This window comes from Coptis chinensis, chromosome 4, assembly GCF_015680905.1.
Source record: "Coptis chinensis isolate HL-2020 chromosome 4, ASM1568090v1, whole genome shotgun sequence".
Taxonomy (NCBI): domain Eukaryota; kingdom Viridiplantae; phylum Streptophyta; class Magnoliopsida; order Ranunculales; family Ranunculaceae; genus Coptis; species Coptis chinensis.
Window position 1 is genome coordinate 31,969,390 of NC_141459.1, and position 15,704 is coordinate 31,985,093.

Sequence of the window (15,704 nt, forward strand, 5' to 3'; positions counted from 1 at the left end):
AAAAATTGTCCACTTAATTTATGATGTGGAAAGAGTTTCGATAATTTAAGATTGTAAAAATTCACATGATTAGGGTTTTTCAACTCTCTCATGGTTTTTTTCAAGCAATTTCGCAGAATTAATATAATTTTTTGCAAAACCTTACAAGAACCGCTAACTGCTACGTAGTACGTACGGTCACATACTAGTATATATAGCCCACACCACCCTATCTCACCGCTTTAATGATTCCTTAACTTCCATGCGATTCATGTTTCTCCCATGTTCATTCACAATTATAATTTTCCCTATCTTTGTTTTATTTATACACGGGGGAAGTGTGGAACGCATGCAGTATATCGTCAGTTTTCTTGCTTCATTTTCTATTTGCAATGTGGTATATATATATTTCACGCATATATCCCATGATATTTATTCAAATGTGGTATGGTAAACAACTAATAAAACAAAAGAAAGTGTCAAAGGCCTAACATTATAGCCATCTTGTATGGATATATTCTACATGGTAGTTTTCTAGATTTTAGTTGCAATGGTATTAATGGTGTAGTACGTCTTCAGTTATGACTCTTTAGCGAGAGACAAATAAAAAATAAAAAATGGTTATGACTAGTCATGTTATAAAATTCAATATCCCGGCTAATATTATTGTAAGATTTTTTTTTCACAATTTGCATATAACAACCTCACTCGCTCCGGCTATCCCACACTCTCATAAATTACATAGAGAAAATCTCATTTTCAGAATAACATGTTTGGTATACGTTATCAGTCATTGACCTCGATCAAGAGCCACTTGTCACCTCTGCAAGTGTTTGAATGAGATTTTGAACGTGGGCAAGTTAGCCGAATAATTAAGCTGTCTTCGATTCTATCGATTATGCCTCTTCTTAATTTTGCCGTTATTTTTATTGAGCCAGTTTTTTTTTTTTTTTTTTTTTTTTTGTTTTTTTTTTTTTTTTTTTGTGGCTTGTGTTTTGTTGGCCCACTACAAAAAAATATGAGAGAGACCATAAAAAATGTATGAGATGAGAGAGAGAGGCACATGGTTTTATTTATTTTTGGCTTTTGTTATGTTGGCCCACCACAAACAAATATGAGAGAAATAGCATAAAAAAAATATGAGATGAGAGAGAGAAGCACGTGGTTCTATTTTTTTTTGCTTATATTATATTGGCCCACCACAAACAAATATGAGAGAGACCGCAAAAAAAGTATGAGATGATATAGAGAGAGGGGACGGGAGTTTCTACATATCTCATCAATCATCTCACTTTTCTTGTATATATCTCTTCATCATTTGGTTAACATTATTAACAATGAGATATGAAATCAAAATTCATAAATAAAATAAAACAAGCAAACATTCGAAAAAACAAACAAAAACCCAATGATTAATAATATAATTCATCTTGTTGAATTTTTTTATCTTACTCTCTTTCCTAGTATTTTTTTCAGTGTCCCCCTTTGCGGTTTTCTAGTTACTAATTTACCTAGCTACAACGGTACATTTCCATGGAACAAATTTGGGTGCAGATCCAATTGGTTGGGCCTCAAAATCATGTCCAGTCCAGTCCAGCCCAATCCCACCGCCCTAAGCTTTTATATAAGCTCAAAGAATACAAATCGCTTGCGACCCAAGCAACTAAAACAATGGAAGAAGTTTGTGAAGGAATATATTTCTCCTTCCCAAAACAAGAAGAAGAAATTCTCAAACTCTGGGACGACATCAAAGCCTTCAAAACACAGCTTAAAAAAACAGAGTCCAAACCGGAGTTCATATTCTACGATGGACCTCCCTTCGCAACTGGCTTACCACATTACGGTCACTTACTAGCTGGTACACGTTACCAAACAATGATTGGTCATCACGTAACGAGACGGTATTGAGAATTATAATGAGGAGTGTAGGGCCATTGTTACTAGGTATGTGGAAGAATGGGAAAAGACGGTGACTAGGATGGGGAGGTGGATTGATTTTAAGAATGATTACAGGACTATGGATTTGAAGTATATGGAAAGTTGTTGGTGGGTTTTTAGTCAGTTGTATCAGAAGGGGTTGGTTTATAAAGGATTTAAGGTATGGAAAATTTATTTTTGGAATTTGGTTATGTTTTGATATTTGTTTTAGAGCCATTTTTTGTTTTTCAAATATATTTTTTGTGTTTTAATTGCGTATAATGTCATGATTTGCACATTGAGATAGTTATTTATGTATTTATTTATTAATATTGAGGTAATTTTAAGTATAATGTACATGCGTAGATGCAGTATTGTTGATGTATTGACTGAACGCAGAATGATAAAGTACTTATATATATATTAATATACTGCTCACTTAGAAATATAATTGTTAATACATCTGCACTCAGAATGCATCTGTTAGACTATGTTAATATAGAATCAATACTTTGTTACTTGGTAGCGAAACACATTGTTACTTGTTTTTTTTGAAGATTAAGCTAGGGTTAGGGCCCTCACCTGTGTTTATTGAACGAAGCTAGTGTACAACCTATTAAGTTTCTCTTCTGATACAATTTTATCAAGTTCCAATCCCATAGGAGGTAAAAGTACACTACATTAACATCTAAAGAAACAGATAATAAGGCCAGATGATCAGCAATACTATTGGTTTCCGTAACCACTTTGTTAAGGTCATTGCATTCCCTCACATTCCTCGCACTTGTAGAGCGCATTAGTGACGATCCCCTTGGGTCTGCCTCTTTTTATCTTACTAGCTGGTGCTTTCTATCCATTGCGCTTCCTTAACAGGTAGCAGCATGTCATCCCTCTGTGACTTGGTCTTACTAACTGGAGAGTTTACTGGTGAGAGTTGTGTGTCTTTAACCAATGCTTCATCAACATCTACCTTTTGATCATCAGTAAAGTGGTCAGTTTCACTTCCACTATGAGCTCCTTCCTGATTCATCAGTTGAACAAACCTCTTCCATGCTTTGGTGAACCTCTTTGTCTTTGTCATACGGCAGCACATCTTGAATGTCAATGCCTTCCTCAGGGCCGGCTCAAGGCTAGATGTGGCCTTAAGCGAAGATTTAAAGTGAGGCTTTTTTTCTAAGCTAATTGATTAGACTTCCAAATACAAAAGTATTAGAGACCAATTTGTGAGAATGTGAGTTTAAGATGATCAATGGTTGGGGATGAAACATGGAGCAGTGAGAGAGAGACGTTCAGAAAGAGACGATTGATATAGAAATTGATAAATTTGTCTTTAATTAACTTGAGAAGAAATGGGAAAGGTGCTATCGAATATGGCGATTTTGCTTTAAACGTGGGATTTACCATTTTCATTTAATATTTCCAATTAAGAGATTTAATTAGATGAGGACACTCCCACAAAAAATGAGACTAGTACGTGTTTGTAGCCATTAGATTTGTCATATAGTTTTGAAATGCAAATAATGTAGTGGACTATTGGATATTATTTCCTTTAAACCAATTCAATTTTCGAAATTTAGTGCAGTAGGGAGAATTGGAGAAAACAAATTGACCACATTATCCTTTTGTGTTTTTTTTTTGCTTTTAAAAAAATGGTAACATCAAACATGTGCAAGGACAAACAAGGAAATATGAGGCCTTCCAAATTTGAGGCCTTAGGCGGCCGCCTAATTCGCCTAATGGATGAGCCGGCACTGCCCTTCCTCTTCCACTATGACTAGGGCATTTTCTGTTGGAGACAACATCAGTTACAATACCTCCAGCTTCAATATTATTATTCAAGATTGTTGAACTTCAATGGGAACATGCTAGTCCCCCTCCACAATAAAATCAGCCAGCTTGGACCTGCAACCTTTGAAAGCTCGTCACTCAAGTGCATTGCTTGTTGAATATCGATCTTCGTGCCATCTCCAATTCTCCACGTACTGATATGTACAGTTGACTTCCTGAAGAGCCCACTTAATACCAGGCCACATCAATGACCTTGCAGATTATTTGATATTTTGATTACACTGCCATCTTTAGTAATTTATTTCTCATAAACTTGGTGATGTCATCTTCTTCACTCAGTATATGCCACGCCATTTTCATCAGTAAAGCCTTGTTCATCTCTTGTAATCACTTCAAGCCTTAGTCCCTGGGATACATTTAGCTTATGTATTTATGCTTTATTGATTGATTTGAGAATCTTAATAATTATTGCATGTAGAGGCTTGCCTGATCCTACCGTTTCTGTTTCTGTTTTATTTTATATATAGATATATTGATAACTAAGTTCTGATAATTTATTATGGATTTTATTTGCTTTCCAGGTAATGCCATACAGCACTGGGTGCAAAACACCTCTTTCTAATTTTGAAGCCGGTGAGAATTACAAGGTTAGCTTCTAAGGCTCATGATGGTCCACCTTCTTTGTATAACACCTTAGTTTTTTAGTGTCTCATCACTAATCTTTCACATGGAATGTAGGATATACCTGACCCTGAAATCATGGTGTCCTTCCCAATAATTGGTCATCCTGATAATGCCTCCCTTGTGGCATGGACAACAACACCGTGGACGCTTCCCAGTAATCTCTGTTTATGCATCAATGCAAATTTTGTTTATGTAAAGGTACGGGACAAGTCTTCTGGGTCAGTCTATGTCGTCGCAGAATGTAGGTTGTCTCAGCTACCTAACAACATCAAGAAGCCAAAGGTTGATGCACTGAATGGACCCGCCCAAGATTCAACAATGTCAAAGGCCAAGACCAAGACTCCCTCCCGTGAGAAACTTGAAAATAACCCAGATACCGGATCATATGGGTTGCTGCAAAAATTCAGTGGCGCTACCCTAGTTGGAACTAAATATGTACCATTATTTGATTACTTCACAGAATTTTCTGGTGTAGCATTCAGAGTTGTCGCAGACAACTATGTCACTGATGACAGTGGTACTGGTGTTGTTCATTGTGTTCCTGCTTTTGGTGAGGAGGATTATCGAGTTTGCCTGGCAAATCACATAATTAATCGTTGAGAAAATTTAATTGTAGCAGTTGATGGCGATGGATGCTTTACAGAGAAGGTTTCCGACTTTGGTGGGTGTTATGTAAAGGACGCAGATAAGGATATTATAACTGCTATTAAGGCTAAAGGCAGGCTTGTAAACTCTCAAACACTTACGCATTCGTACCCCTTTTGTTGGAGGTCTGACACTTCACTTTATAGGGCGGTGCCAAGCTGGTTTATTGCAGTTGAAAAGTTGAAAGAACAATTGTTAGAAAATAACAAACAAACATACTGGGTTCCTGATTTTGTAAAGCAAAAGCGTTTTCACAATTGGCTTGAAAATGTTAGACACTGGGCTGTCAGTAGAAGTAGGTTTTGGGGCACACCTCTTCCTGTTTGGATTAGTGGCGATGGTGAAGAGACAATAGTCATAGATTCTGTTGAAAAACTTGAAAAGCTATCTGGTGCTAAGGTGAATGACTTGTACCGTCACAATATTGATCATATTACTATTCCATCCAGCTGTGGCCCTGATTTTGGAGTGCTTCCACGAGTGGATGATGTTTTTGATTGATGGTTCGAGAGTGGATCTATGCCTCACTACACCATTTTTTCTGATCTGGAACGGATGTAATCTGTTCCTGAACAGATTTGGAACAGATGCTACGCATTCCTGTTTACTGCGTTCCTAAAATGATTGAACACATTTGGTGCGTTCCTGTTTAAAGTCTTGGAACGGACTGCACTTGTTACAAAGTTCTCCCGGGACATACCACAGCTGTTTCAAATTTAAAGGGTGGAACACTCTTTAAGCGTTCCAAATGAAAATTTTGGAACACTTTTTATGCGTCCCAGATGGAGCATTCGAACTTAAAAAAAAAGTGCTACTGAGTGCCTGGGTGGGTTTTAGAAACGTTCCAAATTGCACTCAATGCCAAACTATGATATCTGTGTTACGCGGACAAATGTTACAAGAAAGCCCAACATTAACACAAAGCATAACCTTACCAAAAGAGATAAATTGAAAGAAAACACATAAATCCCAACTATATTGAATTATTTATCCAAAGTAATTACAAACAAAACACATGCTACAAAAGCATATTCCTGAAACAGCTTCTTCAGCAACTTTTGTGTGCTGCTTTACAACAGTTTCTTTAATAGCATCTATCTCAGAATGAGCAGAAGATAGTTTTTCATTCAAAATATCAACTTCTTCATTCAATGTCTTTACATGATCATTAAGTGTCTTGATTTCATCCGCCAATCCAATCAGATGTGCATGTCTCCACAGAAACTTGAACATAACTGGGCTTCTAGGGTTTCTCCTGACCATTGAAATGAAGCAGATGCAGAGGAAAAAACGTTAATTGATTATAACACGAGGCCGAGATATGAGTTTGATAATAAGAAAGAACTCAAATAAGTAACGCATTTTTTTGGACTTTTATAGAAAATTTTTAGCGAAAGAAAATCTGATGTCGGTTTTATTCATTTACATTGGATGTAAACTCCGATTACTTTCCTGAATTTCAGAACGTCAAAAAAGAGGAAGAGTGGTACTTTTGGACTACATTCCAATGTGAGAAATATTTTGGATCTCATTTATTTCATCAGTATAAACTACCAGGCGTCTTAAACTACCAGATTAGTTTAAATTAGATTGACAGACCTGATCCCCTTGAGATCCAACTGAAGCCAAAGAAGTCCCAGCTGAATCTGCTCCTGACGCTGCTTTCTCAGCTGTTTTATCAGAAGATTTTTTCTTCCACCATTGCCGGTCCATTTGTATGTATGTACCTGAATACATGAGTTGGAAATAAATACCAGAGCTTCGTGAAAACTTAATAATTCAGCTATCAGACAAATGCGACATGTAGTTTAAATAGGAGCCCCATTGAGAATCATTGGAAACTTGTTGAACAAGAACATGACACTAGACTGGTAGCCTCAGTTCTGACCCTGTAACTTTACGAGGCTGCAGGGCAGAGCATCGAGCCTAATTGCAACTAATAAGCTAAAGCAGTAGTTAGAACCTCTATGCTGAAACGCTCAGAGTTTATACAAAAGTATTTAGCATTTCAGTCTGAAATCTTACTCTGATAGTACATGATCGCATAAGGAATATTGTTCCACGGCTTGGCAACTCTTGGAGAAACGCCAAAAAAGGTACGTTACTAGATATGTTACCTACTTGTTTGCTACCCAAATCACACCCAGATAGGAGAATAAAATGGGTTCAAACCTACCAAAAGACACTACTGTGACTGAGAGCGGTAGACCTGACTCATGATCGGGCACACACAGACCAGAAACTAATGATGATTTTCTTTCTCCTGATGAGTACTATACAATTAGAATTTTATTCTGTGTCGCCTAACATAGAATAAAAGCTCCTTGGCATGGAATTAGAACCCGAAATAGACATAGATAACATATTGGCACAATTCTACACAAACATTGAGGCTCCCAGCAGTTGTGCTTTGAAAAAACAAATGACCAAGAACAATGACAAAGTTGGGTTTGTACAAAGACATTTACTATGTCAGGTGGCATTGAACGCAATTATAATTGTCAGCATAATGGAAAAAAACACAATTAGATTATATGCAATAGCATAGCATGTAAACACAGAGCGCGTCATGGGACAAACATGAAAGAAAACAAGCAATAAAACAATAGTCAACAAACACACAGCAAAAATAGAAATCATTTTTCAACAGCACTTACTTCCACAATTTTAAAACCATAAGCATGTAAAAAAGAAGATTGCATGAGCAAAGGAGACAAAAAGCACATTCATTATGTGAAAACTTGCCAGAAAATAAGTTGTTCTAGTCACCACAATCCATTTCGACAGTATGAGTTAGATGCAGTGTCATAACTCATAAACACCTTAAAAACTATTTTTTTCACAAAAAAAAAGAATATAAACACTAAAATGTAACATTTTAACCCTCATAACAACTTCATTGAAATTACTCAATGGAAAATGGGTATACATGCATAAGCAGTACATAGCATTACAATTTCTAATATAATATAATAGGTAGCTAAAGCAAATCACTATAAGCAAGTATGGCAACACATTATATATCAAACGACACATAACTCAAAAGCAACAGAAATTAAACAATGCAAATAAAAAAAACAAAAAGAAAACAAACTTTAACTTACCCTGATGAGCCTATACTTGGGCTCAAACTTTTTAGCACTGTCAACAGAGTCATAAATCAAACCAAAGCCAGTTGACTTTCCACCACCAAAATGAGTCCTAAACTTGAAAACAAAGATCGAATTTGGATCCTTCACTTCATATATCTTAGACAGCTTCTCCTTCAACTCCGCCTTTACACCACACAAAACCCAGACTCAAAAAAAAATAACAATAAATCTAATTAACGAATGCAAATGAATTAATAAAATAATATTATTACCTTGGAAACATTTGGTCTTCCAGGGTGAAGAACATCAATAACCTAACAAAAAAAAGCATCAATAATAATTAATTAATTAGGGTTTGATTATATAGTTAGTGGGGGGACTACTTACGAACTGCTTCCTGGAAAGAAGGCGGTTGGTCATGAACTTCCTTGTTCGGATCGTAACTGCCTTGCTGCTGTCTGCCATTTTGTAGTTGTTTTGAGATTGAAGCTCGAATTTTATTCATGCATCTTTCTAGCAGATTCTTCCTTCTGAAGTTTCTCTTTGTAATCACTCTTGCGTTGGCTCAAATGCATCTGGAATAAACGAGAAGGAAATAATAAAACACAAACAGCCAGCCAAATAGGATGTGATGATAGAAAGCACATGTATAAACAATCTTACTTCTAAAGCCTTGATCACACCCCTCAAGCTCTCCTGCTTTCCTTGACCATTCCTCAGAACTCTCTTTGTACAGCTCAACAAGCTTGGTAACCTTTGAAAAAGAAAAAATAGGAAAAAAACTGACTCAGAGAAATTGCAGTTTTTTTTTTTTTCGGTAAAAGTGATATTCTATTAATAAAAGAAAAGTAGGCTGAGAAGGTCTACATTACAAGAGAACAACCGAAAAATAAATATTTACAAGCGATGAAACAAACCATAAGAAGAAAAAACAAAGAACCCCTGACATGCACCGTCACCCCATGTCTAAAAACATAAGACGATCCCATCTAGCAACAAAAACCTCAAAGAAGCATCCTCTAAACTCTTTGAAGACTTTAGACCACCGAAATACCAAAGCTTTTATCGAGAGAATTGTCTTCTTATGCGAAATAGAGATGCCATCAAAGTGACGACGGTTTCGCTCTAGCCAAATGCCCCACATGATCGCAAAAGGTAATAAGCTCCACATGCGATTTCCAGAAGAAGAGAAAGAGCCATGACTCCAACCTTTAAGCAAATCCAATACCCGGCCCGGGCATACCCAAGTCATTCCAAACTTTAAAAGAAAGTAGACCATATTTTCCAAGAAAAAGGACACCAAAGAAGTACATGATTCATAGACTCACCATCTTTTCTACACAACTGACAATAATTGACCAAACGCATTTTCCGGCGCCTAAGGTTATCAATGGTAAGGATGCGTTCCAAAGAAACACACCATGCAAAAAAAGCAATCTTGGAGGGAATTTTGGACTTCCAAATTATAGTCCTAGGGAATTCAGGAATGGGGCTAGGACTATTAGCATTAGACAACCAAGAAACGATAGAAAAATAAAAAGACTTAACCAAGAAGATACCTTTATTGCTGGGACACCACACTCTTTTATCACCATTTTGTGCATTCGGGATAGTCACATCAAGCCTTGCCATCAGTGAAGCTAGGTCTCCAATTTCCCAATCATTTAAAGCCCTGCGCAGTCCCAGATTCCAAGATATGCCTCCCTCGGATCTAACCATACAATCAAAAATGGGTTCAAAAATGGGTTTCTCTTTGACCCTGGATAGACCAAACAACAAAGGAAAAGCAGAGGCTAAAGCCCCACCACCTGTCCAATGATCCTCTCAAAAAAGAATCTCATCTTCTGTTGCAAAACTGTATCGAATACCTCTTAAGAACAAAAGGAGCACCTTAAGAATTGCCCTCCACAATCCACACCCATAAGGTATGGACACCGGACCACTCTCCCACCCAAAATGTCTCTCCCCAAATCGAGACACAACCACCTTCCTCCAAAGATTGTTTCTCTCTTCCCCAAAACGCCATAACCACTTACCCAAAAGCGCTTGGTTGAACACTACCATACTACGCAAACCCAAACCACCAACGCTTTTGGCCAAACAAAGAATCTCCCACCTCACCAAATGATACCTATGTTGCTCCTCGGAATCATCCCATAAAAAATTTCTAATGATGCTCTCAATCCTATTAGCAACTCTCTTGGAAATGACAAAAAGAGACATAAAGTATACTGGAAGAGAGGACAAAGTACTCTTAATCAAGACCAAACGAACCCCTTTTGAGAGATACTTACACCTCCACCCTGCCATCTTATGTTGGAATCTCTCAATAACAGGATCCCAAATATATTTAGAACGTACGTCAGCCCCAAGAGGAAGACCCAAATACGTACAAGGAAACGAATCCGCTTGACAATCTAACACCGACGCAAGATGGCTCAAAAAGGGAACATTCCCCGCACCATACATCTTACTCTTGGCAAGATTCACACGAAGCCTAGAAACTGCCTCAAAATAACAAAGAATGCCCCTCAACCACCTAACCTGACCCACCTCCGCTCCAAGAAAAATCAAAGTATCATCAGCAAATTGGAGGTGAGAAATGCGAACCCTGTCACTACCCACTCTAAAACCTTCTAAGATGCCCCTCAAGTTGGCTTTCAAGATCATTCTACCGAACACTTCCACCACCAAAATAAAGAGGAGAGGGGAGAGTGGATCACCTTGCCTAATGCCTCTCGAACTCTTAAAGAAACCTGCTAGAGATCCATTTACTAGAACTGAAAAGGATACCGACGATATACACTTCCACACCCATCTTCTCCATTTCCCCCCAAACCCCATCCTCCAGACATAGTCGAGGAACCTCCAACTAACATGATCATAAGCCTTCGTTAAATCAATTTTACAAGCAATACCTGGCTCACCACTCCTCTTCTTATCATCAATAGTCTCATTAGCTATGAGGATTCCATCGAGAATCTGTCTATCGCTAATGAAAGCCCCTTGCTCTTGAGAAATAATTCTAAACAAAACTTTTTTCATCCTCAAAGACAGAACCTTAGATAAAATCTTGTAAGCACTCCTGATCAAACTAATCGGTCTCAAATCACTAATATCATCCGCGTCACTAACCTTAGGAATAAGAGCAATGAATGTGTTATTCAAATGATGAGCAAGGAAACCCGTATCAAAGAAGTCTTCCACCATGCTCATAAAATCCACACGAACAGTCTCCCAACACCTTTTGTAAAACTCAATCGGAAACCCATCTGGTCCTGGGGCTCTATCTCCCCCCAAACTAACAATAGCTGCCCACACATCATCCTCCTCAATAGGACCCTCCAGAGTGCAGTTCAAGGTTTATTTAGAAAAGAATATTGAAAATCAAGGGGTTAGTATATATATTGATGGTCTTAGGAACCTACATTCAAATAAAAATGAAAAATACACCAGAACTCACAGTTGAAATTTCAGCAGAGAAGCGTGCTTCTCTTCAAGCTCCTTCACTCTCTCTTTGTTCCACCTCAGAGATCTTGAACATTCATTAAATTGTCTGTCAACCTAAAGACCATTAGAAATGACAAATCACCAAACAGAACTTCTGCCCAGAATAAAATGTTTGGCAAAGTAAAGGAAGTCTTACATCTGCAAGTTTATTCGACAAGTCTTCCTCAACTTCAGCATGTCTTCTACGCAGTTCGATTGTCTCACTTACTTTAACCGTCAACTCTTCATTGAGCCATACGTTGTGCCTCTGGATAAGTTCCTTCTCCTGCTCAAATAAAAAGTCCAGACATATTACAAATAAAACATGAATAAACATGGAACCAAATTATCCATTGATCATTATACTTCCCATAAATCTGTGAAGCGTTAAACTAGAAAATTTTATTTCACATCAGAAAATAGAATAAACCTTCCATCTCCCTGGCTGCCACATTTCTAGTGGAGAGAAATAAAACAAAAAACAATCGAAATTTTCTATTAACTTACATACCATCAACAGAGCTTGTAAGAACTAATCTCTTATTAACGTGTCTAACCTCGGCTAGCGCCATGGAGAGAAGACAATCGTGAGTAAATGGGTTAGCGTCAGGATGTTGCAGAGCTGCACGGCCAATTTCCAAAACCAAATTCTCTTCTCCAGCCTGTAAATGCAATTGAAATATTATATTACACAACTCAGCATGAATGACTACCTCTGACTGAAGGATCTAAATCAAAAGAGAGATGACATCAAGGTGACAGAAGATATTGTTGTCTGGAGCTACATGACAAAGACAGGGTTGCATGTGCTGGTCTCGTCAAAGTGTGTTAACGATTTAATAACACGAGGAGTGTGACACAAATTAAGTCTCTATATTAGATAGAGAAAGTATAGAAAACAAAAGTGAATTTTTTTCTGTCATAATTCAGTCACAAATTTATGTACTATATAGAAGTACCTCTTGAAGAAGGCAGAGAGCAGCAGGCACCCAAGACCATGGAATACGAAGAGAAGATTTAGGTGGGACCTTTTCCCTCACATTACCAGTATATTCTGGCTCAAAAAGAAGCTTATCCCTCACATCCATCAAAAGCTCCTTCAAATTGAACATAAAAAACATGAGTAGGCTTTCAAACCAAATAAGGGGAAAAAAAAAGGTATTCTATATTATACCATGATGCAACAGGTGATAATGAACCATACCAAGAGGGATCTTCCCATGCCCATTTCTACACTTCAAACATGGACACGAGAACAAGCTTTCTGGTTCACTCTAATAGTTTGTAAACCTAATAAACAATTCTACTCTTTTTATATACTCATCACGATCCCTAGGTTTGGACATCCATGATTTGTCAAGCAGGGCTGACATTCTGAAAATGGAACTTGAAATTAGAAAGCACAAAATAATCGAAAAGACTAATTTGTAACCATAACCTATTTTTGTACCACCTAAATACAAGCATTGTTGCATTTTTTTTTTCTCTCTTTCTATATAATGAAGCACAAAGTATTCAAATATCAAGTCAAGCAAAAAATGTTTGAAGTAACTAAATATTTCAATTAACATCACATTAATTGACAACAAACACATTTTTAAGTAACCAATTCAAAGAACATTAAAACACCTCAGTTAATTTAGATTCAAAATATAGAGCAATCTTATAGAAAAATTGCTAAAAAATATTTCATCGAAACATCGAAGTTATCAATGAAGCGAACTTGAATGAATCAAACAATTTTGATTTATATGAATTGAAGAAACAATTAATTCGTGATTTGAGTTAGTTTGATTTCGAAATTAATCAAATTAATAAAGAATGAGATCGCTTGAAATATTAAGAGTGAGATTGATAGATATATTACTTGATTGACCAAGTTAAAAGTGAGATCAAGAAATGAGGATGCGTCCACGAGAAAAGTTGGAGCGATCTGGAACCCTAGTTTTAGTAAAAAAAAAATAGAAAATAAAATGAAGAGTTGGAGCTGAACGGCTGTTTGAAGTGCTCCCGCTAATGGTAAGTGTTAATTTTTAATCGTTCATTTTTGCACCATAAAATAATTTGCTGTTGGCTCCTTTAGGTATTGGAACACCTTTTAAGTGTTCCCATCCAGGAACACACTTTATCCGTTCCAAACCCAATTTATCACCGTTCCGGTGTAGTGCCTTATGCATATATCCACTATCCATTCGAAAATGTTGAACTGTTCGAGAATAATAATTTCCCTGGGAATTTTGTTGCTGAGGGGATAGATCAAACCCGTGGATGGTTCTACACTCTTATGGTTTTGTCAATGGCATTATTTGGCAAACCCGCATTTAGGAATATCATATGTAATGGTCATGTTTTGGCAGCTGATGGCAGAAAAATGTCTAAAAGTCTTAGAAACTATCCTCCACCTACAGAAATCTTGGATAATTATGGGGCTGATGCGTTGAGGTTATATCTTATTAACTCTCCTGTTGTGCGCGCTGAGCAATTACATTTCAAAGGGGAGGGAGTGTACAGTGTAGTGAAAAATGTATTTCTTCCATGGTATAATGCATACAGGTTTCTGGTTCAGAATGCCAAGAGACTTGAGGCTGAGGGTTATGCACTGTTTGTTCCCATTGATCAGGTCACTCTTCAGAGGTCAGTAAACGTGCTTGATCAGTGGATCAACTCGGCGACCGAAAGTCTGGTTCACTTTGTCCGCCAAGAAATATGCATATCGGCTATACACAGTGGTGCCATATCTTCTGAAATTTATTGACAGGCTAACAAATATATATGTAGGGCTCAACCGTAACAGACTAAGAGGCCGTACTGGAGAGGAGGACTGCAGACAAGTACTCTCCACTCTTTACCATGTACTTCTTACAACATGTGAGGTTATGGCTCCATTTACACCATTCTTCACTGAAGTTCTCTACCAAAATATGCGCAAGGTTTGCAATGGATCAGAGGAAAGCATTCACTACTGCAGTTTTCCTCAAGTAGGAGGGAAGAGAGATGAACACATTGAACAAAGTGTTTCAAGGATGATGACAGTCATCAATCTTGCACGTATTCTTCGCGAGCGCCATAACAAATCTCTCAAAACACCACTAAGGGAGATGATTATTGTCCATCCCGACAGTGGCTTTCTTGAATATATTGATGGAAAACTACGAGAGTATGTGCTCGAATTGAAGAGCTCAATTTAAAATCACTTCGTCCATGCAAAGATCCACTAAAGTATGCTTCCTTACGTGCAGAACCTGATTTTAGTGTATTAGGCAAACGGTTGGGAAAGGCCATGGGTAATGTCGCTAAGGAAGTCAAGGCCATGTCTCAGACAGATATTTTGACGTTCGAGAGAGTTGGGGAAGTGACTCTTTCTGGACACTGCTTGAAGCTCAGTGATGTTAACATTGTTTGGGAAATTGGGAGTTTAAGCGTCCTGATGACACTGAAGAGAAGGAAATACTTGATGCAGCTGGGGATGGGGATGATTTGGTCATATTGGGTTTTCGTCCAGATGAGTCATTATCTGAAGCAGGAGTTGCTCGTGAGATTGTTAGCAGAATTCAGAAATTAAGAAAGAAAGCTGGTCTGGAGCCTATGGATGTGGTGGAGGTGTACTTTGAATCATTGCGCGATGATCAGTCTATCTTGCACCAAGTTCTGAAGTCTCAGCAAAACTATATCAAGGAGGCTCTTGGATCTCCTTTGCTCCCTTCTGTCATGGCTCCATTGCAAAATGTTATTCTTTGTGAAGAAAGTTTCCATGGTATTTCTGGTCTGGCTTTTACTATCCGCTTGGCGAGACCAGCACTGACATTCAATTTAAGGAAATAAGATGCATGCTGAAGGTTTACAAACCTTCTTACCGTGACGGGATCATTCAAAACTGAAGTCAGAAATTGGAATTTGAAGCATCTGGAGAAGGTAGTTTGCATATTTCTGGAGAGGATGGGAGGACCTGGTGCTTAATCCTGTTTGGAGGTGCTTTCTGTGATAATTATTTATGGAAAGACCTGCAACTCTTTAGATTATTGATATATAGTAAATTGCATGTTAATATATATTAAATAAAGTCTCGAGTATATGGCTATAGAAGACTCATAGTATTCTTATGGGAGTACA

The 15,704-nt window shown here is 37.6% G+C and overlaps 1 pseudogene across 1 annotated transcript; it reads left to right on the forward strand.

Annotated features, from left to right (window-relative positions):
• Window positions 1–953: 953 nt before the first annotated feature.
• LOC147503218 (isoleucine--tRNA ligase, cytoplasmic-like) lies at window positions 954–15,618 on the forward strand (annotated as a pseudogene). The gene is made up of 4 exons (XR_015221927.1): window positions 954–2,077; window positions 4,266–4,331; window positions 4,423–5,533; window positions 13,760–15,618. The product of XR_015221927.1 is annotated as an isoleucine--tRNA ligase, cytoplasmic-like (transcript).
• Window positions 15,619–15,704: the final 86 nt, after the last annotated feature.